Source organism: Schistocerca americana, chromosome 7 (assembly GCF_021461395.2).
Source record: "Schistocerca americana isolate TAMUIC-IGC-003095 chromosome 7, iqSchAmer2.1, whole genome shotgun sequence".
NCBI lineage: Eukaryota > Metazoa > Arthropoda > Insecta > Orthoptera > Acrididae > Schistocerca > Schistocerca americana.
In genome coordinates, this window is record NC_060125.1 from 344,847,929 (window position 1) to 344,874,503 (window position 26,575).

A 26,575-nucleotide genomic window follows, 5' to 3' on the forward strand; every position below is an offset into this window, starting at 1 on the left:
TGTCAATAAAGTTTCCCCTTCCTGGGACAATGAATTCACGGTGTTCTTATTTCAATTTCCAGGAGTGTATATAGTGTAAGCCGAAAGGCAAAACTACCCAACATTTGACTGTCTTGCAGTTTTTTTGTTTCTAAATAAAAATCATTTACGGCAATAAATATTTTCCCGTAGTACTATGTGTAACAGCGTGTTTACGGATTCACATTCTGAAATTTTAATATCCAAATAGCCTGAGTATGCAGAAGTGGCTTTTCGCGTACAAATGCCAACTTTTTGTGATAAAATAATGATATTAACCAAATTTTAACAATTTTGTTTTGAAAATCGTAGTTACTGTTAACAGCTTGCAGTATGTATGAAAACAGTAACAGTAATGTAATTTTTATCACTTGGCCAAAGCATGAGGTTTCGAAAAATATGTGAAATTTACAATTGAAAACTAATTTTTGAGCAATACACGTTTTGAAATACGAAATATTAAACAAACTCAAACAGAAACCGTGTAGTTTTTATTACGCTTTGGTTCGGTTGACTTATAAGTGTGCTGAGAATGTTGTTTTTGTGGTCTGAAATACACGTTAATAAGTCGTATAAACCCCCCCATGAACCATGGACATTGCCGTTGGTGGGGAGGTTTGCGTGCCTCAGCAATACAGATAGCCGTACCGTAGGTGCAACCACAACGGAGGGGTATCTGTTGAGAGGCCAGACAAACGTGTGGTTCCTGAAGAGGGGCAGCAGCCTTTTCAGTAGTTGCAAGGGCAACAGTCTGGATGATTGACTGATCTGGCCTTGTAACACTAACCAAAACGGCCTTGCTGTTCTGGTACTGCGAACGGCTGAAAGCAAGGGGAAACTACGGCCGTAATTTTTCCCAAGGGCATGCAGCTTTACTGTAGGGTTAAATGATGATGGCGTCCTCTTGAGTAAAATATTCCGGAGGTAAAATAGTCCCCCATTCGGATCTCCGGAGGGGGACTACTCAAGAGGATGTCGTTATCAGGAGAAAAAAAACTGGCGTTCTACGGATCGGAGCGTGGAATGACAGATCCCTTAATCGGGCAGGTAGGTTAGAAAATTTAAAAAGGGAAATGGATAGGCTAAAGTTAGATATAGTGGGAATTAGTGAAGTTCGGTGGCAGGAGGAACAACACTTCTGGTCAGGTGACTACAGGGTTATTAACACAAAATCAAATAGGGGTAATGCTGGAGTAGGTTTAATAATAAATAGGAAAATAGGAATGCGGGTAAGCTACTACAAACAGTATAGTGAACGCATTATTGTGGCCAAGATATATACGAAGCCCACGCCTACCACAGTAGTACAAGTATATATGCCAACTAGCTCTGCAGATGACGAAGGAATTGAAGAAATGTATGATGAAATAAAAGAAATTATTCAGATTGTAAAGGGAGACGAAAATTTAATAGTCATGGGTGACTGGAATTCGGCAGTAGGAAAAGGAAGAGAAGGAAACGTAGTAGGTGAATATGGATTGGGAGTAAGAAATGAAAGAGGAAGCCGCCTGGTAGAATATTGCACAGAGCACAACTTAATCATAGCTAACACTTGGTTCAAGAATAATGAAAGAAGGTTGTATACATGGGAGAAGCCAGGAGCTACTGACCGGTTTCAGATAGATTATATAATGGTAAGACAGAGATTTAGGAACCAAGTTTTAAATTGTAAGACATTTCCAGGGACAGATGTGGATTCTGACCACACTAGATTAAAACTGAAGAAACTGCAAAAAGGTGGGAATTTAAGGAGATGGGACCTGGATAAACTGACTAAACCAGAGGTTGTACAGAGTTTCAGGGAGAGCATAAGGGAACAATTGACAGGAATGGGGGAAAGAAATACAGTAGAAGAAGAATGGGTAGCTTTGAGGGATGAAGTAGTGAAGGCAGCAGAGGATCAAGTGGGTAAAAAGACGAGGGCTAGTAGAAATCCTTGGGCGACAGAAGAAATACTGAATTTAATTGATGAAAGGAGAAAATATAAAAATGCAGTAAATGAAGCAGGCAAAAAGGAATACAAACGTCTCAAAAATGAGATCGACAGGAAGTGCAAAATGGCTGAGCAGGCATGGCTAGAGGACAAATGTAAGGATGTAGAGGCTTATCTCACTAGGGTTAAGATAGATACAGCCTACAGGAAAATTAAACAGACCTTCAGAGAAAAGAGAACCACTTGTATGAATATCAAAAGCTCAGATGGAAACCCAGTTCTAAGCAAAGAAGGGAAAGCAGAAAGGTGGAAGGAGTATATAGAGGGTCTATACAAGGGCGATGTACTTGAGGACAATATTATGGAAATGGAAGAGGATGTAGATGAAGATGAAATGGGAGATATAATACTGCGTGAAGAGTTTGACAGAGCACTGTAAGACCTGAGTCGAAACAAGGCCCCGGGATTAGACAACATTCCATTAGAACGACTGACAGCTTAGTGAGAGCCAGTCCTGACGAAACTCTACCATCTGGTGAGCAAGATGTATGAAACAGGCGAATTACCCTGAGACTTCAAGAAGAATATAATAATTCCAATCCCAAAGAAAGCAGGTGTTGACAAATGTGAAAATCACCGAACTATCAGTTTTATAAGTCACGGCTGCAAAATACTGACGCGGATTCTTTACAGACGAATGGAAAAAACTAGTAGAAGCTGACCTCGGGGAAGATCAGTTTGGATTCCTTAGAAATGTTGCGACACGTGAGGCAATACTGACCCTACGACTTATCTTAGAAACTGGTTTAAGGAAAGGCAAACCTACGCTTCTAGCATTTGTAGACTTAGAGAAAGCTTTTAACAATGTTGACTGGAATACGCTCTTTCAAATTTTGAAGGTGGCAGGGGTAAAATACAGGGAGCGAAAGGCTATTTACAATTTGTACAGAAACCAGATGGCAGTTATAAGAGTCGAGGGACATGAAAGGGAAGCAGTGGTTGGGAAGGGAGTGAGACAGGGTTCTAGTCTCTCCCCGATGTTATTCAATCTGTATATTGAGCAAGCAGTGAAGGAAACAAAAGAAAAGTTCGGAGTAGGTAAAATACATGGAAAAGAAATAAAAACTTTGAGGTTCGCCGATGACATTGTAATTCTGTCAGAGACAGCAAAGGACTTGGAAGAGCAGTTGAATGGAATAGATAGTGTCTTGAAAGGAAGTATAAGATGAACATCAGCAAAAGCAAAACGAGGATAATGGAATGTAGTAGAAATAAATCGGGTGATGCTGAGGGAATTAGATTAGGAAATGAGACACTTAAAGAAGTAAAGGAATTTTGCTATTTGGGGAGCAAAATAACTGATGATAATCGAAGTAGAGAGAATATAAAATGCAGACTGGCAATGGCAAGGAAAGCGTTTCTGAAGAAGAGAAATTTGTTAACATCGAGTATAGATTTATGTGTCAGAAAGACATTTCTGAAAGTATTTGTATGGAGTGTAGCCATGTATGGAAGTGAAACATGGACGATAAATAGTTTGGACAAGAAGAGAATAGAAGCTTTTGAAATGTGGTGGTACAGAAGAATGCTGAAGATTAGATGGGTAGTTCACATAACTAATGAGCAAGTATTGAACAGGATTGGGGAGAAGAGAAGTTTGTGGCACAACTTGACTAGAAGAAGGGAACGGTTGGTAGGACATGTGTTGTGGCATCAAGGGATCACCAATTTATTATTGGAGGGCAGCGTGGAGGGTTAAAATCGTAGAGGGAGACCAAGAGAGGAATACACTAAGTAGATACAGAAGGATGTAGGTTGCAGTAGGTACTGGGAGATGAAGAAGCTTTCACAGGATAGAGTAGCATGGAGAGCTGCATCAAACCAGTCTCAGGACTGAAGACCACAACAACAACAACAAGTCGTATAAGTTGAAACTGTTTGCAGAACAGTTTTAAAATATTCAGAGTCAAGCTTTATTTTAACGTAATTCTGGTGCTATATCTACACTCCTGGAAATTGAAATAAGAACACCGTGAATTCATTGTACCAGGAAGGGGAAACTTTATTGACACATTCCTGGGGTCAGATACATCACGTGATCACACTGACAGAACCACAGGACATAGACACAGGCAACAGAGCATGCACACTGTCGGCACTAGTACAGTGTATATCCACCTTTCGCAGCAATGCAGGCTGCTATTCTCCCATGGAGACGATCGTAGAGATGCTGGATGTAGTCCTGTGGAACGGCTTGCCATGCCATTTCCACCTGGCGCCTCAGTTGGACCAGCGTTCGTGCTGGACGTGCAGACCGCGTGAGACGACGCTTCATCCAGTCCCAAACATGCTCAATGGGGGACAGATCCGGAGAAGTGAAAGTACCGAAATGGGTTTACCAGCACTTAGAAACTGCAGACACACAAGTTCTACGCAAAAGATAAATTTGTATCAAACACCATAAATTTGCCATTGATTGTATTTTTACGTAAAAATAAATATAGTACAATGTAGAGTTCCATAATGCGGTAAAAACGACAAGGCTTCGATTTTGATTTACTCACGACTCCTGTATTTTCATCGTATTATTAACTACGTTTTTCAACTCATTCCCTGAAACATTTCTTCATTTTATGTCTCACTCAATGATTCCCATAATGCACCTCTCCATATCCGATAGCGTAACGTTCAAGTTTTGACCGGTTTTCTGATTAAAAGTCCATGCCTCAATGCCCTAAATCAAAACTGTCACTCACGCAGATTTTCAGTCAAGTTTAGCTAAATCGGAAGCTTAGTCTGCCAGTCTATTTTCGGTTTTCTGTTTTATATCACTGATCATCATATATATTATTTGTTAAAGGTGTTCTTTTCGTCGGTACGCCATATCTCACGTATTACTTAATCAAAATTAATGATTGAGATATTATTTTCAAGACTTCGTCCACCGGCAATGACACAGATAGCTTATAGTTATTCTTTTCGTTAAAACGTTATTTTGAACACATTTATATAAAGACTGTGTAGGAGGTGCCACGTATTGACAGCTGTTTAACTAACCTGCACCACAGCTGTTGCAGTTTCTTTGCGCAAGCGTAGTCTATCACGCGATTTCAGTCATACAAAACGATGTAAAGAATTTAGAAGCGCCATTTAATTTTATGCACAACAGCGGCTGGAGTTGTTTACTTTCTTAAAGCAAGCGTTCCTGACTGCGCGAGTACTCCGAAGCACACTAATGTTCGTTATTGCGATGCCACGGGCACAACATGCACACGAGGGCGGTCCTCCAAGCACAAGGCTTCCACGCCGCTGGAACGTGTCACAGGCCACAACAGAAGAAGTTCCACAAAAAGCGACGAACACAGGCAACTTCGACTTCAGCAAGACACAGAAGCTCAGCGCAATCGCAGACAAGACCGACTCAATGCTTTGAAAGAAAAATGCTGTTGTCATGTTAGAAAACTTAGTGGCGCAAGATTAATGGGAACTCACTTGGACAAGTTCATCGTTACTACTAAATTAATTGAGTCCGAGAAAACTGTGCAGATAACCGCTTTAGTCTCACGCCTTCTGATCCAACCAGGCCGTTCCAGATGACAAGAAAACAATTCTCAATAAAAGCAGCCTTCGCCATATCCATTGATAAAGCACAAGGTCGCACGCTTCAAACGGCAGCATTGTATTTACTACAATCTGTTTCTTCACATGGACAGTTGTACGTGGCTTTTTCAATGAGTTCACAAATTAAGTGATATTTATGTTTCTGCTAAAGACACATGTAACCGAAAAGTAAATGAGGTCACATTATAACTGTTGACGGATTTGAAAGTAGTTTCGTAAAATAATTGAATTTTAAAAAATAAAATTAATATGAAGAAGACAATACTTGCTTTTTTATATTTTACAGTTAATGATATTGCATATAGTGAAGTGATTTTTTTACAGTGAGTCAAACATTTAGTAATACTATTCAAACTATAATGACTTTCATTAAGAAATACTTACGTTTACTTATTTCGCCATTACTAAATTAGCTGTCGTTGACTGATCAGGATGAAGGGCGAAGTTTTCGCACAGGTCGACTAGTACATTCTGTTAGTACCTATTTTTCTGATTCGGAAAATCTACATGATAATAACTAGGTTATAAGACCATTTTCATGGACAACACGGTCAAAATAGACTTCGTTGAAACAGTAAATAACGCATACCTACCAAGCTCTCAGAAAATTCCATAAGATGGTCGATTCCATTCGCCAGGTGCTACTCCGTAGGGCGGTAATGGTATCGGAAAGGTTGGGGAACACTGCATTAGAGAACCTATACCGAATACTCTGAGCTAAGATTTTAATTGTCCAGAATAAATATTTGGAGTGGTACAAATCTCGAATACGTCTGAGCAACTTGCCAATGAACAGTTTCTGCATCATAAAAAACAACAGCCTGAGAGTCCACGAGCGGTAGCGTTAACAAACATAATTAATAGAAGAGATAGAGAAAGTCCTAAGTCGAGAAGCCGCTTTGTCACAGGTTCGCTTAAAAAGTACAAGGGCGTTACAGAAAATTTCATCAAATTGCTGTTACAGATGCAAGAGAGGCGTCGTGCATCATGCAGACGTTCGTTGATCGTTCTTTGACGGACTTTGGCCGTCCAGATCAATCATTAAAAAGTAGTTGATTCGTGATATCACAGATAAAAAATTGTAATTCATTATCTCATAGGTAAGAAATTGAAAGAAATTATTATACTGCAAAGTACTTGCTTCTTTGCTTTCACTTCTGCAAATGCCTGCTGCGACATCTTGATGGAGTTCAAAAGCGTTTGCGATTGACTCCCTGTATAATAATTTTCAGGAATTCAGAAGAGCAGAAAAAATGCTCCGATCGGATCACAAAAAATGCGGATATGTTCCTGTGTATTTAAAAGACTCTGAGTGAAAAGTGGGGCACCAGCTACTTTATTCTACCTTCCTCTCAGAACCTTTAAAAAAACCTCCCTAAAATTTGGGAGTGCTAACATGTGGTTGCTCTCTTTTCCCTGATCATCAGAACATGTAACTCACATGAAAACAAATGAATTGGTCAGTGAAATTTAGATATTTCACTTATGTGATATGTCCGTAGCTCGTGGTCGTGCGGTAGCGTTCTCGCTTCCCACGCCCGGGTTCCCGGGCTCGATTCCCGGGGGGGTCAGGGATTTTCTCTGCCTCGTGATGACTGGGTGTTGTGTGATGTCCTTAGGTTAGTTAGGTTTAAGTAGTTCTAAGTTCTAGGGGACTGATGACCATAGATGTTAAGTCCCATAGTGCTCAGAGCCATTTGAACCATTTGAACTTATGTGATAATAAAACCACGCAAAACTACTTTTACACTTCAGACCAGATTTTACGTGTAAAAAGATTTGCGTGTGCTTTAGTTCTACAATATGGTATTCCCAGATGATAGCAGAGACAGTCTACTGCACGTTTCTCTTTGTTACATCGCTTCACAAACTAAGTTTTCGCCTCGCCGGATTTTACGCGCGTGTTTTACATGTAAAAGTAGGGTAACTTTGAACCTCTGTACCTCGGAAATGGATAAAGGTTTGGAGAAGATTTTCAAGGTTGCTCGAGATCGAGAACTTAGGAATATATTGTAACAATGAAAACCATCTGAGCCGTGCTGACCCCGGCTTATGCGTTGGTTTAAACCTTGACTGTTGCCCTGCGTTTGGTTTCCAGCGGCTATTGCAGTTATGCTGTTGTTCTTCCTCTTTCTACGTGTGGCAGCAGAAGTGTGTATCGATATTCGCACCTTGTACTATTTTTGGTCTGGTGCTTATAGTTTCCAGCTAGCCGGCGTGCGGCAGTCGTTGGGTTGGTGTGGATCAGCCAGGAAATATCCGGGCGGCGCAGTAGGCCGGGCCCGCTGGCGGTCTCTACGCAGTGTCGGAGTGTGTGGGAGTTGTTCCGATTGCTACGAGGTTCGTGGCTCATCGACCTAGGACATCAAAGTTGAATGGTGATTTAATTACCGAAGCCGGTCTGTTCACATTGTGCCGTTGCTTTTCATGGTTGGCTGTTGGGGGTATTCCCGTGAGCAACAGCGAGAGCTCGAGTTGGCGGAAGTTTGGCTACCATCCGGTGGAGTTTAACTGTATTTTGGTTATTAGAAGTCCAAGTGCACCAGCGGAATTTTCTGCCTTGTGGCTGTTAGCGTTCCAGTTACCTGCCCTGGCCGCTGACATAAAATTCAGGCACTATCCTTTCCTCGCCGTGTTGTCGCTGTCCAACTCGTGTGTGTAGTTTTGACAGCTTATGCGTACTTGGTTGTGGGCGGCTACGCCTTTTACGTTTTGGCTTTGGAGTTCCTTGTGTACTGGTCGGGTGGAAAGCAAGTCGTCTTGTCGGTGGGTTCGTTGACTGTCTCTTGGTTGGGTTGCCGGCGGATCTGATCTAGTTGGGCCGACTACCTGTCTCCCCTAAGCAAAGGTTAATATTTCAAGTGCAGACCGACCCCCGGAAACTTCTGAGCGCCGCTGGCTTTACTGCCTTTTCTTGTTGATGCTTGATTGTGTATTTAATGGCTCATAGTCGATGGTTTTAATTTGTATGGTTTTAGTTGGGTTTCAAATAATGGGCCTTCAGCCGTTATAGAATTAAAATTCCTTACTTGCTAAGTCTTAGATTGTTTGGGCCTTCAGCCTCATTTAAAAAAAAAATGTTTAAGGCTAAAGCCTTGGGCTTTCCACCTTGTAAAAATTTATTGTAGTTGTGTTTTTAATCACGGGCCTTCAGCCGATACAAAGGTAAAATTTCTTATTGTTTGGGCCTTCAGCCTCATTTGAAATATTATATAAGGATAAAACCTTGCGCTTTCTGCCTTTTGAAAATTTATTGTAGTTGTGTCTTAAATCATGGGCGTTCAGCGATTTTAAAAATTATAGAGGTTGTGCCCTTAAGCCATAAGATTGTGTGACATATTCAGTCGATAGTTAAGCTCGGAACTTTGCGCTGTAATGTTTGGGCAACTAAATAAAGTTATATGTGTTCGAGTGTAACTGACAGCCCCAAATTTTGGCCACTTTCTACAATTTCAAGTGCCTGTTCTGTCCTGAGGATTTAATCAGGTGTTTCACCATCCGCTGTGTATAGCCGTCTCCGAATTCGTCGCTGGGGTTTGGGATCCAAAAAGCAAGTTTCTTGCGTGTCTCTCGATAACGGATAAAGATTTTTTAAAAACGGGGAGATGGCTCTTCTAGAAAAATGTCTAGAAAACATACCGTTAAAATCTGATCAATTTTCTGCGATTATTTATAATTTAAATTTCACCTTACATCGTATTGTACGTGTAGAGGTAGGGTAAATTAGATCCTCTTTATCAGGAAAACGGATAAATATATCAAGAAAAATTTCAAAATTATTCGAGATCGAGATCTTAGGAATGCTTCTTAAAAATTTCAGCCATTTGCTGTGCGTAGGCGTCTTGGAATCCTCGGCTGGCTTTTGGTCCACCAGTGATGGCGAAACTATAGTGAAAAGTACTTTTCTAGTGGTTTTCCAAGCAACCGCCCATGGACTAATGGTACCTCCGTAAGTCCCATCAAACCACCGTGGACGACATCAAATGCAAAAAGGACCATTTCTGTAAGCAGGAGAAAATGTGTAATATTCATACTTTGACCGTGTACTATGGGATAGTGACACTAAGACGGTTCTTCTTTTGGGTTTATAAATGATTCCTAGTCCAAGGGCTATCCAAAACACTTCGCCGTACCTTTTCATCATCAATAGAAGACGAAGTAAATATTCCAGAATTCGAATCAAGAACAGCTAAAAACATGAGTAACTTAGAGTGAAGCGATTTAAATGACTTAATAAAAGCAAGTCTACAGGTCCAGAATGCATACCAATCAGGTTCCTTTCAGAATATGCTGATGCAATAGCTCCATCCTTAGCAATCATATACAACGTCGATATGCAGCAGGATTTTCGAACATATATTGTGTTCGAATATCATGAATTACCTCGAAGAGAACTGTCTGTTAACACACAGTCAACAGGGATTTAGAAAACGTAGTTGTTGACTATATCAGTAATCTATATTCAAATAAACAAAAGTACCCGAATGGAATATGTAAAATAAAGGGTTTAACAGCACTTATAAACACAACTAGCTCTTTACGCACAAGAAGCGTTGAGTGTTATTGACAAGGGATTTAAATTGATTCCGTATTTCTAGATTTCCATAAGTCTTTTGACACTGTACTACACAAGCGGCTTGTACTGAAATTGTGTGCTTATGGAATATCGACTCAGTTATGTGATCGGATTCGTGATTTCCTGTCACAAAGGTCACAGTAATTGACAGAAAGTCATCGAGTAAAACAGAAATGATTTCTGGCGTTCCCCAAGGTACAATAATAGGCCCTCAGCTGTTCCTTATCTAAATAAACAATGTCGGAGACAATCTTAGCAGCCCTTTTAGTTTGTTTACAGACAATGCTGTCGTTTATCGTCTAGTAAAGTCATCAGAAGATCAAAATAAATTGCAAAACGATTCAGAAAAGGTATCTATATGGTGCAAAAAGAGGCATTTGACCCTAAATGATGAAACGAGTGATGTGATGCACATGAGTGCTGAAAGGAATCCGTTACACCACAAATCAGTCTAATCTGAAGGCTGTAAATTCAATTAGATACCTAGGAGCTACGATTACGAACAATTTACGTTGGAAAGAACACATAGAAAATGTTGTGGGGAAGGCAATCAAAAGACTCCGTTTTATTGGTAGAGTGCTTAGAAAATGTAACAGGTCTTCTAAAGAGACTGCCTACACAACGCTTGTCCGTCCTCTTTAGGAGTGCTGCTGCGCGGTGTAGGATCCTTATCCGATAGGATTAACGGAGCACGTCGAGAAGCTTCAAAGAAGATCAGCACATTTTGTATTATCGCGAAACAGGGGAGAGGGTGTCACGAACATGATACAGGATTTAGGTTGGACACTATTAACACAAAGGCGTTTTTTTGTTGCGGCGGAACCTCCCGGTGAAATTTCAATCATCAACGTTCTTCTCCTAATGCTAAAATATTTTGTTGAAGCCGACCTACACAGAGAGAAACGATCATCGTAATAAAATAAGGGATATCAGACTTTGTACGGAGAGATAAAGGTGTTCGTTTTTTTCCAAACGGTGTTCGATAATAGAATAATAGAAAATTAGTGTGAAGGTGGCTTGATGATACCTCTGCCAGGAACGTAAGTGTGGTTTGCAGAGTATCCATGTAAAATTTTTTTGTATTACAGTTCTTGTTTTAGCATCATCAGTAATCTTCATCCTTACTCCACGTAGAAGCCCTCGGCACTTCTACCTACCGGGCAAGTTGCGGAGTTACGACAGGGGTATTAGTGGACCTTTTGACGACCTTTTCTGGGCGGAAATAGTGAGCGCAGCTTACAGGACACTCCAATAGCTATGCAGAGACGAAGACATTGGACAAGATACATTGCCGCTGAGAGCGCCATCAAAACGAGTCCTTGCTCAACTTATCTGCGTGTAACCACCGTTACTTTTCTGTACATCCGCAGTTTTGGACCGGATTTCGTATATTCTCATTGAAGAGCTTGAGAGTGGCAGGTTCAACACTCGGCCGCTGAGAGCGCCATCAAAACGAGTCCTTGCTCAACTTATCTGCGTGTAACCACCGTTACTTTTCTGTACATCCGCAGTTTTGGACCGGATTTCGTATATTCTCATTGAAGAGCTTGAGAGTGGCAGGTTCAACACTCGGCTACTTACAATCACTCATCCTTTTACGTCGAATTACTCATGTTTCTCTCTCGCCGTTGGCGGCATGATATTTTTGCTGCCACTGTCACTGATTTCATTATTTTTGTCACTCTCGTCATTACAACGCCCTCGCATCCACAGCATCTACTAACGCGTAATGGAAACGTTTGCAGCCCAACTTGAACGGGTCAACTTCTATATAAGAGGAGGAATAATGCTACCCTCCTCCAACGATCACTGGTCACTTTGTTTGCTCAAAGGAAAACGATGGGGAGGGGGGCCACTGTTATGCAAATGGCACCTGCGGAGCGCCCCGCTCATTCTTTCTTTAGTCCCTGCTATTCCCCTCCCTTTTACTGCTGAATGTCTAGGCTCACGGATGTACCAGTATTCATGTACTGAATAAAAGAGTGTTCATGTGACACATTCTTTATTAAGTACAGCCGGACTCAACTCTCCATATTTTTAATGTCGCTGATTTTTTGGTGAAAACTTCCTCAATGAAACGAAATAAGGGATGGTTTACTCGACAGTGACAAGAAGTAATTGTGGAGAACATATCTCATGGAGAAAAAAGGTCTAGCTAAGACACTTTAAGATGGATTAAAAACAGTTTTGAGTGCAATAAAATATTTATTTGCAATGGATACTGGTTTCGGTCACAATGTGACGTTTCAGACCATTTTCACCGTGAAGGTAAGCGTTGGCGGTGAGCGGAACAGTTGTTGTGACTCCACGAACTTCAGCTAGTTGGTTGATCCCGTTGGATGCGTCGAAATACTGGACGGCTTTGATTGTTATCGAGAAAGGCTCTGATCGTGATTCAGAAAGCAGACGATGATTGTGGCTAATGCATGATAATTCTCTCAAGAGTTTGGAGTCCCGTGGCTACAGTCGTGCTAGTTTGCTGTATTTACTCAGAGCTCAGTTACATGACAGCTCATGAGTCACACTGCGAATGGTTCAAATGGCTCTAAGCGCTACGGGACTTAACATCTGAGGTCATCAGTCCCCTAGACTTAGAACTACGTAAACCTAACTATCCTAAAGACATCACACGCATCCATACCCGAGGTAGGATTCGAACCTGCGACAGTAGCAGCAGCATCGCGGTTCCGGACCGAAGCGCCTAGAACCGCTTGGCCACACCGGCCGGCTCACACTGCGTAACTTACATTAACTGTGTTGATAAATGTTGATGATTGTTTTGTCTACGTCAAAATTTGTTTTATGTAGTTTCAGCACAATTCATCTCCTTACAGTATTCTCTACCAATGTACAAAGGGGAATTGTAGATCATACGTTTTAAGCATCCTGTTTATTGCAGCATACGTTCTCATATTTGCTGAGAGAGTTGTGGAGTGTACCCACTTAATTAGTGAAAATTATATGTACTCTTAAACTGTGATAGCCTTATGATTGGCTTAGGGTTTCTCTTTATGAATATTGTTGTTTTTTTCATGGAAGTCTTTAATATAATAAAATCGAAATGCAATTTCAAAGAAATGAATCACACCCATCTGGCCCTTCTACTTATTCTGTTGCATATTCCAGTCCATGTCTTCCCTTACACTTTTTACCATCTACAACTCCCTCTAATCCCTTCTAGTTGTCAACTTTTCCACTTCTTCTGCATGAATGTTCTCTTTGCCTGCGCTAGACTCCTTTTTATGACGTCCTTGCTTCGTACAACACTCAGCAAAATAATAGATTTCCTGTACTTCCTCCATTTCCTGGTCCTAAATTTTCACGTTAGGTTTATCGCTACATTCATTCCTGCAACATCTCGTTGCTTTCGTCTTTCTTCGGTTTACTATCAGTCCGTAGTGTGTGCTCCTTAGACTGTTCATTCTGTTCAACAGCTCCTGCAGCTCTTCCTCACTGACACTGAGGTTAGCATTTCGTCGGAGAACCTTATCACTGACGGCCTTTCAACGTGAATTTTAATCCAACTCGTGGTAGTTTCTCTTATTTCCATTGTTGTTTCTTTCATGCATCGAGTGAACACAAGCTAGGTGCCCCTCTGTTGCTTCCACCGTTCCTAAGAACAAACTGATCGTCATCTAACAGATCCTAAAGCGCCTTTGTCATTCTCCTGTTTAGTGTTGTTGACAGCAACTTGCATGCATCAGACGTTAAACTGATTCCAATATCGTTCTTATCATTATCAGGCCTTGTCTTTGTGATCGTGTGGCTGATACAGTTATTTCCTGAATATCGGATGGATGTCCCTAGAACATAGTTTCTGCAAACCAAGTCAAGAAACTCTGTAAGATTCATCTGAAGATAGATTTGCAGCAAATCTGAAACGTGTAATGGTTTGATTCGAATATTTTTGTTTTATTCGCGACAATGTCGCAGCTTGTATAAAGTATTTGTAACAATCCGACTGCATTATGACAACTGAAGATTTTTGTCGAAAGTCCGAAACAAAAATAGGAAGGATAAGGTGGCTGATAGCCGTATTTCTTCAATAGTGGAATCAACAGCCGTGGTGGTCATTCACTGCTAGAATGAATCACTACCATTAGTAGCGACAAGTTATACAGAGTGTAAATTGATGTGTTGGCAAATGTGCCAACACCTTGTAGATAGAGGAGGCCTAAATGCACGCTATCTGACGCAGACGGGCGAGAATTCTGGAACAGGATAAGTAGTGAATTCTAATAAGAAAAGTATGCAGCTCCTCGAATACTTATCTTTTATTTCTTGTTGTATACATCGTTCTTCGTGTTGAGACATTTCATACGATAACTATCAAACTATGTAAGGCTAATGGCGCCTTGCTAGGTCGTAGCCATTGACTCAGCTGAAGGCTATTCTAACTGTCTCTCGGCAAATGAGAGAAAAGCTTCGTCAGTGTAGTCGCTAGCAAAGTCGTCGTACAACTGGGGCGAGTGCTATTCCGTATTTCGAGACCTGCCTTGTGGTGGCGCTCGGTCTGCGATCACACAGTGGCGACACGCGGGTCAGACATGTACTAAATGGACCGCGGCCGATTTAAGCTACCACCTGGCAAGTGTGGTGTCTGGCGGTGACACCACATAAATGATGACTGTTTACAACGGAGCACAGTAGTATAGCGAAAGTCGGAACTGCAAGTTTGACAATTGAACACGTGTAGTCTATCAAGACGGGAAACGACCTCAAATTGGCGTACGAAATCCATGTAAGCTGCAGCGCATAGGAGCCGCGCGAGATTTTTTGAATGTCGTTACGCCCTCTTTCGTCGCCGGCTTAATCGGTCAGATTTTTGAAATTATTTATTTCGTTAACATCAATAATTTAAACTTTGACGCTGGAGCACTGACAAAATCGACTTTTGTAAACTCTGTGCTAAAAGCAACTACGTTTGCGTTTCGATTTAAACCTAACCCTTACAAGCACTGTAGCCTCGCATCAATAAGGCCAGAGAGGAAAAATTATTTAATTATTAATTTTACGCTGTTAAAGTTCACAGAATTTTGATGTAAATAAGCAACTCGAAGGGCCAGGTGAGTGTGATTCATTTATTTGAAATTGCATTTCAATTTTATTACATTAAAGATTCCAATGAAAAAAGCAACAATATTCACAAACAGAAACCCTCAGCCAATCACAAGGATATCACAGTTTAAGAATACATATAATTTTAACGATTTAAATGGCTGCACTCCACAACTTTCTCAGCAAATACGAAACGCAAGCTGCAACAAACAGTATGCTTAAAATTCATGATCTACAATTCCCCTTTACACAAACGACAATTCTACAATTTGTAATTGCAAGAACAAGGTGTGTTTAATATTCAAGGGCGATATTAGCTAGGAAAGAAAAGGACTTCAAACGATTAATTCGGACTAAGTTGGTCGCGTGGAAGGGCGATAAGGTATTCAAAATCTCGCGCGGCGTGTATGCACCGAAGTTTAGGTAGCTTTTGTAGACCACTTTGAGGTTATTTACCGGCTTCATATACCGCAAGTGTCCTGTATCAAACTGTACGTTTCGACATCTCCTATACCACTGTTGCACGTTGTAAAAAGATATCTTTAGCTCCCTGTATATTTCACAAAGGCTCTCTAAGCATTGTCAGCGAGTAAGGTGGATGCAAGGGTCAGCATACAGGACTCGCATTCGGAAGGACGACGGTTCACATCTCCATGCGGCCGTCCTAACTTAGATTTTCGATGATTTTCTTTAATCGCTCCAGGCAAATGCCAGGATGGTTCCTTTAAGTGCGCGGTCAATTTCCTTCCCCACATTGGAAATATGATGAGCTTGTGCTTCGTCTCTAATGACCTCCATGTCGACGGAACATTACATCTAACTCTTCCTTCCTTGTTTCCTAAGCATTGTCAATGAGCAGCCAGTTGGCTTGGCTATGATTCATTATCTTCTTAAAATATCACGAGACTATTAATTCACAGGACTCTATAGTATTTCAGACTGCCGCAAAGATTTGGAAATTATGTTGAACGCACAGAAATGTAGAACTATGAACATTACGAAAAGTGAAAATTTAGCAGAGTTTTGAGAAAGGAGTGATGAGTCACAATAAGAGACATCGCATAATTAAATACAAGAAAACTGCAGTGCGTGAGTGGGAAAAAATAGTACCGCCCCAAGCACAGTACGGTGGCTTTCGGGGTATCTGTGTAGATGTAGATATAGATATAGATGGGTTCAGCCTTCAGTAAATTACTTACGACACTTTTTATTTGTTGAAACACCGGGAAACCTCGGTTTATTTAGAAATGGGATTGCTTTCACTAGGTTGTAGATTCTGTAACCAGTCCTAAGATTGGTTAATGTAGGTCTTCACCCCTGCCGCTTACCCACATTTTAACAACGCCGCTACATCCTACGCTCCGCGTTATATAGTGCTGTCTGGTTCTGCCCAGCGATTCTTTACTTCATCATTGCTTTAGCTATAGCTTGCAGCACCGTTTCACGTAATATATGCCCAACCATTGTATCTCCTTGTTTCATTACGTTCTGATTAGGTTACTTTCTCTCGATAATTCATTGCAAGACGTGTTCCCACTTTGTCAGATGAAGCCATCTGATCTTGAACAGTAGGCATGATATAGCATTCATTTTAACGGTAGTATCTTCCATATTTAAAGGTCTTTTTTATCGTTCATCCAAGATAGGACATGGATCCAGCTCTTAAATAGAGTCTTGCTCGAGATTAAAATTTAGCTATCTTGGATGTCTTGAGCACAAAATTATCTTAGGTTTCCTACCTGCACTATCGTAATGAGGCTATAAGATATTTGCTCCATTTCTTTAAGCACTCGGTTCAGTAACTGATCACTTTCGGCAACCACTGATATGTCATTAGCAGATCGTAGACAGCTGATGTTCTGCCCGTAACAAACAAATCCTCCATCTCCTTACACTTCTTTTTACTATTTCTCTAAATTTACACAAAAGGGTCTCGCGATAACAACGTAGCCTTTCTTCCTAATATTCAAAATTTCTTGAACATCAAACAGTCTTGTTACAAAGTTGATACGAAATCAAAGGGAATTCCAGCGTGGACATATAACAGCTGAACAAAATGAACGTAAGGAAAGCAGTGCGAGAAGCGTTTAATGGTTCAAATGGCTCTGAGCACCTATGGGACTTAACAGCTGAGGTCATCAGTCCCCTAGACTTAGAACTGCTTAAACCTAACTAACCTAAGGACGTCACACACATCCATGCCCGAGGCAGTATTCGAACCTGCGACCGTAGCGGCCGCGCGGTTCCAGACTGAAGCGCCTAGAACCGCTCGGCCACAGCGGCCGGCTGTAAGCGTTTAATGAATTCGGGAGCAAAAGTTTTGTCGACCAATCTGACGAAAAAAATCTAAGAACTTCTGGCTTTATATAAGGTCAGTAAACGATTAAACCAATCCATCCAGTTGCTCAGTCAAGATACAGGTACAAGAAAAAGCGATCTTAGGAGATCGAAATATTGAAATCCAACCATCTGAAATTATTTCTGCGGAAGCCCGTAATTCTAAATCGGTCACAGAGGACATCCATCTGTACGTATAACGCACTTTCAAGATCCTGCACATATTATCCGAAAGATGTTTCTCCCCTTCTACCAGCAGTTTGTCTGGGATATCTGATGAAGCGAAGGATAGCAAGCGATTGTACCAGGAGCGTCCAATAACTATGCTTCTTTATTTTATAAAGACATTACATTTTATCATGCTGAAATAATTTTATTGACATTGTACAATGCTTCTGCTACTTTTCTGCATAGTTACCATGTTTTCCAAGCATTTTTGGTAATGTGACATAAGCTTTTCAAACCAGTGTTGTACCAGCTCGGGTCCCGTGCACGTAACCACCAGTTCACTGTTGATGTGACTCCATCACCTTTGTTGAATATAACTTTCAGGTCTGTTGAATATGGAGGATACGGGAACGCTTCTCAGTTTGCGAGCTCCGCCTGGGCCTTTCGAGCTGCATGAAGCAGAGCACTGTTGTGGAGGAAGAAAACTTTACTAGACAAAAGTCAACATTTTCTTCTGATGGCGGCACCCAGATTTCTTAAGACATTACAGCACCTCTTTGCATTCATTGTTGTGTTACGAGGACGGTAGTGAACGATCAACACCCCATGACGATCCCAAAAGATGGCTGCCATAACTTTTCCTACCGAATGTGTGATCTTTGCGTTTTTTGGGGCACTTTCGCCAGCTTTCAGCCATACCATGCTCTGACGTTTTGCCTCAGGGGTTGGTTGATGGATCATGGATAGTTGTTTTGCTGTAAAAAAAACTAGTGACAGAGCGAAGCTCACAAGCGGACACACTATGTAGTGATAATGCCATACTAACCGGCAGCATACTGGCAAGGTAGTGCAGTATACATCGTAAGCCAATCTGGGCGTTGTCAACACGTACCAGTCGAAGTCGCCAGCCCGCAATTGTCACGAGCACAGTTTATTTTGCAGAGAAACAGAATAGTGAAACTTACATAATGTACCACCGACGTAGAAAAGTGCAGGACTTACCTATTTTTGTGAAGGGCCGTCGGAAAGATGCACATGACTATAGGCCTGTTTCACTAATCCAGAAAGAGATTTTCACCCTGCAGCGGAGTGTGCGCTGATATGAAACTTCCCGGCAGACTAAAACTGTGTGACGGACCGAGACGCAAACTCGAGACCTTTGCCTTTCGCGGGCAAGTGCTCTACCAACTGAGCTACCCAAGCACGACTCACGCCCCCTCCTCACAGCTTTACTTCTGCCAGTACCTCGTCTCCTACCTTCAAAACTTCCTTTCCAACTTTCTTTCAGGAGTGCCAGTTCTGCAAGGTTCGCAGGAGAGCTTCTGTAAAGTTTGGAAGGTAGGAGACGAGATACTGGCAGAGGTAAAGCTATGAGGACGGGGCCTGAGTCGTGCTTGGGTAGCTCAGTTGGTAGAGCACTTGCCCGCGAAAGGCAAAGGTCCGGAGTTCGAGTGCCAGTCCGGCACACAGTTTTAATCTGCCAGGATGTTTCACTAATGCCTACAGCTGTAGAATTTGATGCTCACGCATTATAACCAGTTTGGAGAGTGAAAATCTCCTCCATAAGACGACATATCCATGCTGTGGACGCTCTGTTCGTGCATGAGATGCGGAGCACCGTGGATAATGGCGCACAAGTTGATGCTACAGTCATTGACTTCTGAAATGCATTGGATAGAGTTCCACACAATTGATCTGAGAACTATAACAGCAACAATCTTTCATAACTTAGTCAACGTCATAATTTGCACGCTGTAAAACCGACTCACCATTATCAGCGTTCCACTTAGCACAACGACTGTAAACAGAGGCCGGCAGACTTTGGCTACGCGAACGCATAAGTTGGCAGAATGCTGCTTGTTCCACACACTAGCTAAAGTGTTTAGGACATAACAAATACAGATACACAGTCCAGCAGGCAAATAATCAATTAGGTTCCAAAACAAAAGCCAGCTTCAATCAGTACTAGAAGCCAGACGGACAAAGCCCTGTGTGAGAAAGAAATGAAGATAATGCAGCACAGTTCCCGTCATGTAGGTGTTGCTTTGGGAACGATCTATCTTCTTTCTCTTCCTTGTAGTCATCCGATTTGTTGGCGGCAGGTGCGATAAACCTTCGCCTGAGCGCCTTCAAGTAAGTGGAATATTTTCTGTAGCCAATTTGGCCGCAAGCCCATCCGCTTGAGCCAAACCATAGGCAAGCAACTAAAAAGGGCAATTCCTTGGGATTATCAGCACGCTTAGCTTTCATCCTACATTATTCCCCACGAGGTGATAAGGATTCATGAAAACTGACATGTGTAAAAATATAAATGGATTTAGTAAATCGTTTCTGCTGGGAGCCATGACCCTCATAGCCCCCCTCCCCCCCCCCCCCCCACCTCCCTTGGATTCAAGACTACCTGAATGCGTGAGCGAATACGCGAACTAGACTACCTGATCAAAATCTTGACACCAGTTCGTGGATGTTAATATGGAGTGCGTCCACCCTTCGCCTTTCTTGACACCAGTTCGTGGATGTTAATATGGAGTGCGTCCACCCTTCGCCTTCTTGACGGTCGCGCGGCTGCCCCCGTCGGAGTTCTCTCTCGGGCATGGGTGTGTACTGTCTCTAGCGTAAGTTAGTTTAAGTTAGATTAAGTAGTGTGTAAGCTTAGGGACCGATGGCCTCAGCAGTTTGGTCCCATAGGACTCACCACAAATTTCCAAATTTCTTCTTGACGGCTTGAATTCTGCCAAAGACAAAACAGAGTGTCTGAATGTCTGTAGAGGGATGGTAGACCAAAGTAGGTACAGGCGTCATACCCTGGGGCCTGGAGCTAAGTTCTGATGCCAAAGATGTTGTTCCATTGGGTTCAGATCGGGGCTTTGGGCAGGCTATTCCATTTCAAGATTGTTATTGTCCACAAACCATAGCCTCACATATGCTTGTTTACGACAAGGTGCGTTGTCATGCTGATAAACTCCTCGTCTCCGAACTGTTGCTCTACTGTAATCAATACATAATGCTGTAAACTGTGTACAAATCCGTCAGTATTTATCATTTTCTTAAGCGCAATAAGGAGATTACATCCTAATCACAGGAAACATCTCCGTACCGCAACACAGCCACCTCTGTGCCTCACTGCTGGCAATAAACATGGTGGCTCGTAAAGTTCTTCAGTTATTCACCAAACCCAAACCCTTCTATCGGACTGTCACATAGGGCGATTCATCACCGCTAATAACTCGTTTCTATTCAAAGACTGTCGAGTGGCGTCCGTCTTTATATCTCCACAATAGTCGATTAGCTTCACTACAGAAATGTGTGGCTTACGAGGAGCTGCCCGACCATTGTACCCCATTGTTTTTAACTCCCTATGCACAGTCATCGTGCTTCGGTACTGCAGGTAGCAGTTTGGAACTCGAGAGTGATTCCTTCCTCTGATTTTCGTGCCTTTGTTTACAGCCACCCGCCTCAGTGCTCGACGGTCCCTGTCGGTCAGTGGGTAAGGTCTGTCTGGTCTTGGTTTAACTGCGGTTGTTCCTTCGCGTTTCCGTTTCACAGTGACATCATCAACAGTCGACTTGTGCAGCTTTAGGAAGATTGGAACGTCCCTCACGCATTTGTTACTCCAGTGACATCCACTATCTAGCCCACATTCGGAATCACTGACCTATTACCGAGCGAGGTGGCGCAGAGGTTAACACTCTGGACTCGCATTCGGAGGACGACGGTTCAAACCCGCGTCCGGCCATCCTGATTTAGGTTTTCCGTGATTTCCCTAAATCGCTTCAGGGAAATGCCGGGATAGTTTCTTTGAAAGGCCACAGTCGATTTCCTTCCCCATCCTTCCCTAATCCGATGGGACCGATGACCATGCTGTTTGTTCCACTTCCTCAAACCAACCAACCAACCAACTGACCTATCCTGACCGACCCACTCGTCTGTTACTGCTTCTCTACTGAAAACACTCCCCGCCTCCTTTTATAGTGGCGACTTCGCCTCTCGTGATATATAGTGGCAACTTACGCCTTACATGGGGGAATCCGGATACTTTTGGTCATGAAGTGTACGTTTCACAAGAAGTGGATTTTCCGGGCCTGCGCTGACTCTTGAAGATGAGATTATATTCCTGTATGAAGAGCTCGTATCCCGCCGCAGAGCGCAGTGGCTAGCACACTGGACTCGCATTCGGGAGGACGACGGTTCAATCCCGCGTCCGGCCATCCTTATTTGGGTTTTCCGTGATTTTCCTAAAACGCTCCGGGCAAATGCCGGGATGGTTCCTTTGAAAGGGCACGGCCGACATTCTTCCCCGTCCTTCCCTAATCCGATGAGACCGATGACCTCGCTGTCTGGTCTACTCCCCCAAAACAACCAACCAACCCGCCGCAGATGGACCTTTGAAAACTGCGAACGACTGTTGGAGCCACTGGGCGGCAACGGTAGGTAATGTTTCCCAGCGGTGCAGGTGGCCCGGACGTCATGGCCGCGCTCTGATAATATTTGTACCAGCCCTGTTTATCATCAGAGACAAATATTTGGCCAGCAGACTGCGGGAGCGCCATGTGCCGCGACGCTATTGTGCTCGCTATTCAAAACACGCGCTCCGGCAGACAATGGCCGTCATTGCGCTGTTGTCCCCTCGCTGGCAGGTGTCGCTTGTAAATGTGCAAACCAGACGTCCGTCGCCAGTTTATAAACCGAAGTTCCTTTGTGTCGGCAGGTTCAGAGCGGCAGGCCAACGCAGATGATCAGATGTAAGCTGCGCCTCACGCAGATAATGATCTATTTCGAGTTCCATGTCGGTATATACCTGGATAGTGCTCCATACCCACTCTCCTTCAATATTTTTAACGTTTTTCTACCAAAATCCAGAAAGGAATCCCTGGAGAACTTTTTAATCCGATAAAGCATTATTAAACATAGTCGAGTCAAATTGTAAGGTGCCTATAATTTCGCACCTTACAAGCACTCATCCACATACTTCGCCGTGAACTTCAATCGCAAATACATATCATTTGATAAGTTGTACATCGTATATATGAATATATAAAGGAGACTGACATTGCCACTTACCTTTTGTAAATAATTGTAAACGGTTATTGCATGAAAGGTGACGGAGTGTTTTTATTATAAAAACGATGTAATGAATGATTGCCTGTACTAGTAGCGGTTGGAACGCCAGTGGAAATGAAACAGCTGGCGGAACTGAAGCCCTGGGTGGAAGGCCCACACAGGTGTGTTGGTCTTACTTAAACACAGGAAACAGCAAGACGGACTTCGTAGCACCTAAGCGCTGGAGCGCAGTAGAGTCGCGACCGGCCAAATTGTAGGCGAACCCGAAGAATTGTACTTCGGAAACGCTGAAAATCTTGGACACAGGTGAGAGGAACGAAGAAGCGGCTGCTGGGAAACCACGCAGGCTGGGTTATTTCCAAGGATTTTTACTCAGAAGCGTACCATTGTACAAGTATAGGTTTTTCCTCGCAAACTTTCCGCGCTGAACGACGAAAGACTGAAATATGGTTGGTCGGCGTTCGGAAGAATCTGTAGAGAGGGAGAATATTACGTAGTATCGGGAATATGATTCGTTTTCGGAATTACGAGTGTGAGGAGCTAAGCCTTTCTGGGAAGCCAGCGCTGGAGAGACGCAGTCTTCCGTTGTGAGCGGCCATGTGTGACGGTCGCTTGATATCAGCTTTTGTTGGTGCAGACGGACTTGCTGTCTTTGCTCTCAAGAGAGTTTGTAGTTAGAACAGTTACGATCTGTACTGTTGCGAAGCTATACGATTCTGGACTTCACCTCCGAGTTGGAAGTCGTCGTTGAGTACGCAGCGTTCAGTCATTGAGAGCATTTCCTCTGCCTATACTTACGTTCAGACGTTATCTGAACTCCGTCCTTGTGGCTGCGAGTTCGCGTTTCTCGTCTGTAGAACACAGACAGGAAAAGATAGTATTAGAGTATATTAGTCAGAGAACCGCCTTCTGCCGGCAACTGTTTGAAAGAGTTTATTTGTGGATGGAGTTCTTCCATCGTCGCATGGGAGTACGAGAACCAGCACTTCGACACACCGGACGCAGTACATACCGTGATATCGCAAATTGCTTCGGCTTATTAGGGCTATAAAGCTAAACACCTGTGATTACGTAAGTTTTATTTGCACTGAGGTTGCACACCACCGTAGATCATCTTTGAAACTAGTGTCTTCTAGTATTTGGTACGCAGATGATGTCAGTCATTCCGCGTTATTGATATTAAACCGCACAGTCATAATAAAGGGCAGAGTTGGGCAACTGAGCAGTAATTTTACTTAGGAAATGTAAACTTTGTAATATAAACGTCTTTTTTTTAATATACAATAAATATAAGCAGGAACAACGTTTATCATTTAGTAGGGTTAGTTACCTTCATCATTCATTTATGTTTAGATTGTACTTTATATGTTAAAGTCCTTTAAGATATCCTAAAATCTGCTTCAGGGAGTAGTCAGACAGGGCCACATCTTAATTTTAGCGTTTATTATTTTCCTTTGCGTACATTCATTTTACACCCGCCTCGAGTAGCATTTTGGAACATCAATGTGACCACTGCCTATGTTCGACGTCAATGTGCCATAACTGCTCACAGGCAGCAGGTGGCAGCACTAATAGTGGAGTGAATATAAAACGTGTCGGTGGGACGCGGTAAACAGTGCCGTCGTTATCGCAATGCGGAAACGAAGAGACTCATCTGATGTCCAAAAGTGCATGATCGTTGGCTTTCCGGCCGAGGGTGGCAGAACTTCGGAAACGGCTAAGTTCGTAAATTGTTCGCGTGACGACGTGGTTAAAATACGCTGTGCGTGGTAAAATGGTGCTATCCAAAACCGACGCCGAGGCAACTGTGATATACCACGGGCCGCAAATGACAGGGGAGAACGACGGCTGCGGAGATGTGTATGGGCGAACAGACGTGCAACCGTTGAGCAAGTGAACTTCCAGATGAATCAAGGGTTTACCAACAGCGTCTACTCAACGAGCGTTCAGTGTGAAACTTCTTTATTTAAATATGTGAGTCCGTACTTAAATTTCTGAATGACTGAGAAGATGAAAATTTTACGTCATTTGATTCTGAAACTGCTGAGTAAAACTGAACGTACTGAGCCTACTTTCTCTTTACTTTTTCTTATCATGCCAACACTGACCCACAATATTCTAGCGCAACGCAGTCTGACTGCTCAAAAAAATTACAACCTGACTTTAAATAATTAATTCAAAAGAATGGCCCTGACTAAATACAAAGCTTAATAATAACCTATAAGTTTCATTAAGCACTTACCTCACAAAAATCTTCACTAGACGAATTACTGCAATACAGCGAGCGTCAATACTGCCAGCTAAATGATTTTAACTACTAAAGCCACTAACTACTAACAGGCATGTGGTTAGCAAAGGAAAGATTTTGTTGCAAACTAAATAATGTATTTTTTACCTTAATAATGTGACATTCAGTTCAAAGACGAATATAAATCCTCATTGTCATCCAGTACAAAGATATATTGTAAAGTTAATGCATTAAGTTGTTCTGAAAACGGTGCTGATATTCAAGATAATAAAAGCGGGTTAAGAGCTGTGAGCTTCTGTGCAAGTTATCCTTGCATTACTGAGCAACTGTTTCACCAGGTATCCAGTCTAGTTTAACAAATTGCCAACTAGGCTAACAGTAATTATAATCTTTTAATAGTCATCTTACAACAACCGGTGATATATATATATATATATATATATATATATATATATATATATATATATATATATATATATATATATATATATATATACACAGAGTATTTAAATAAAAAGAAATAAATCAGTTTATATTAGGACATTTATTTTAACACTGATCATTGTTCCGTTAAAATTTCAGCATATTAAACTTGATTCATAACTAAACTGGTGCCTTATTTAGGATTGCGAAAATGTGAGTTTGTAATCTTACGGAACACATCAAATATGGAGCCAAGATTGGCAGACTGCATACAACACTGCATTCATAAAATAACACACGAAGAACGTTGAAACATATGCAAGAGGAAATTAACCACAACCAACCGACTCAATTTTCACCCAAAGAAGTTACATTCGTAGCGCAGTCCTGTCCGTCATGAAATTACCACACACTGGATACTAAATTCATACTAACTCTGTGTAAAATCTTTCCAAAAAGAATAGCTGAGGGCTACTTTGATGATTACACCCCATGCTTCACGTGGTCAACTTGGTTTACACGAAGAGTGTAACTCAACAATAATTTTGATAATTAAAATAAATTACATCGAAACGCAATTTACAATAGAAAAACCTCAAACTGGTTACTATCGTCTTACTATTAACCTGATGGGTCAAACAATTGTATAAGCACGTGGTACTGGTCTCACAAAGTAGTGACAAAGCAACAACTGGAAGACATTCTGAATTTCACACTCAAATTACACTGCGTTGCAATTTAAGATAACATAAGATATTTTAGATCCAAACCTGAAATAGAGGTGATTAAATTATCAGTTAGGCTGAACTTAAGAAATCCATTGTCCTACGGACTTAGCAGAGACGCACTTAGCCAGAGATCTTACCACTTCAGACGCTCGCCGTGGACAGACTGGCGTGGGCCCCTACCGAGAGTGCTTAACAGATACAAACGGAAGCGACCAGAGAGGCAGCTTCCTATACTAACATGACAAGGAATGGGCAGAACCACACCAAGAACAGAAACGTCTTTGCTTTTAGAAAGCGTAGCTACCTGTTCCGACGTTGGTCCTACTGTTCTCAAGCAGACAGGCTTGCCTGCTAACATCAATCATGCAACTAGAAATACATTTGCTCATTCATCCTTCCACACA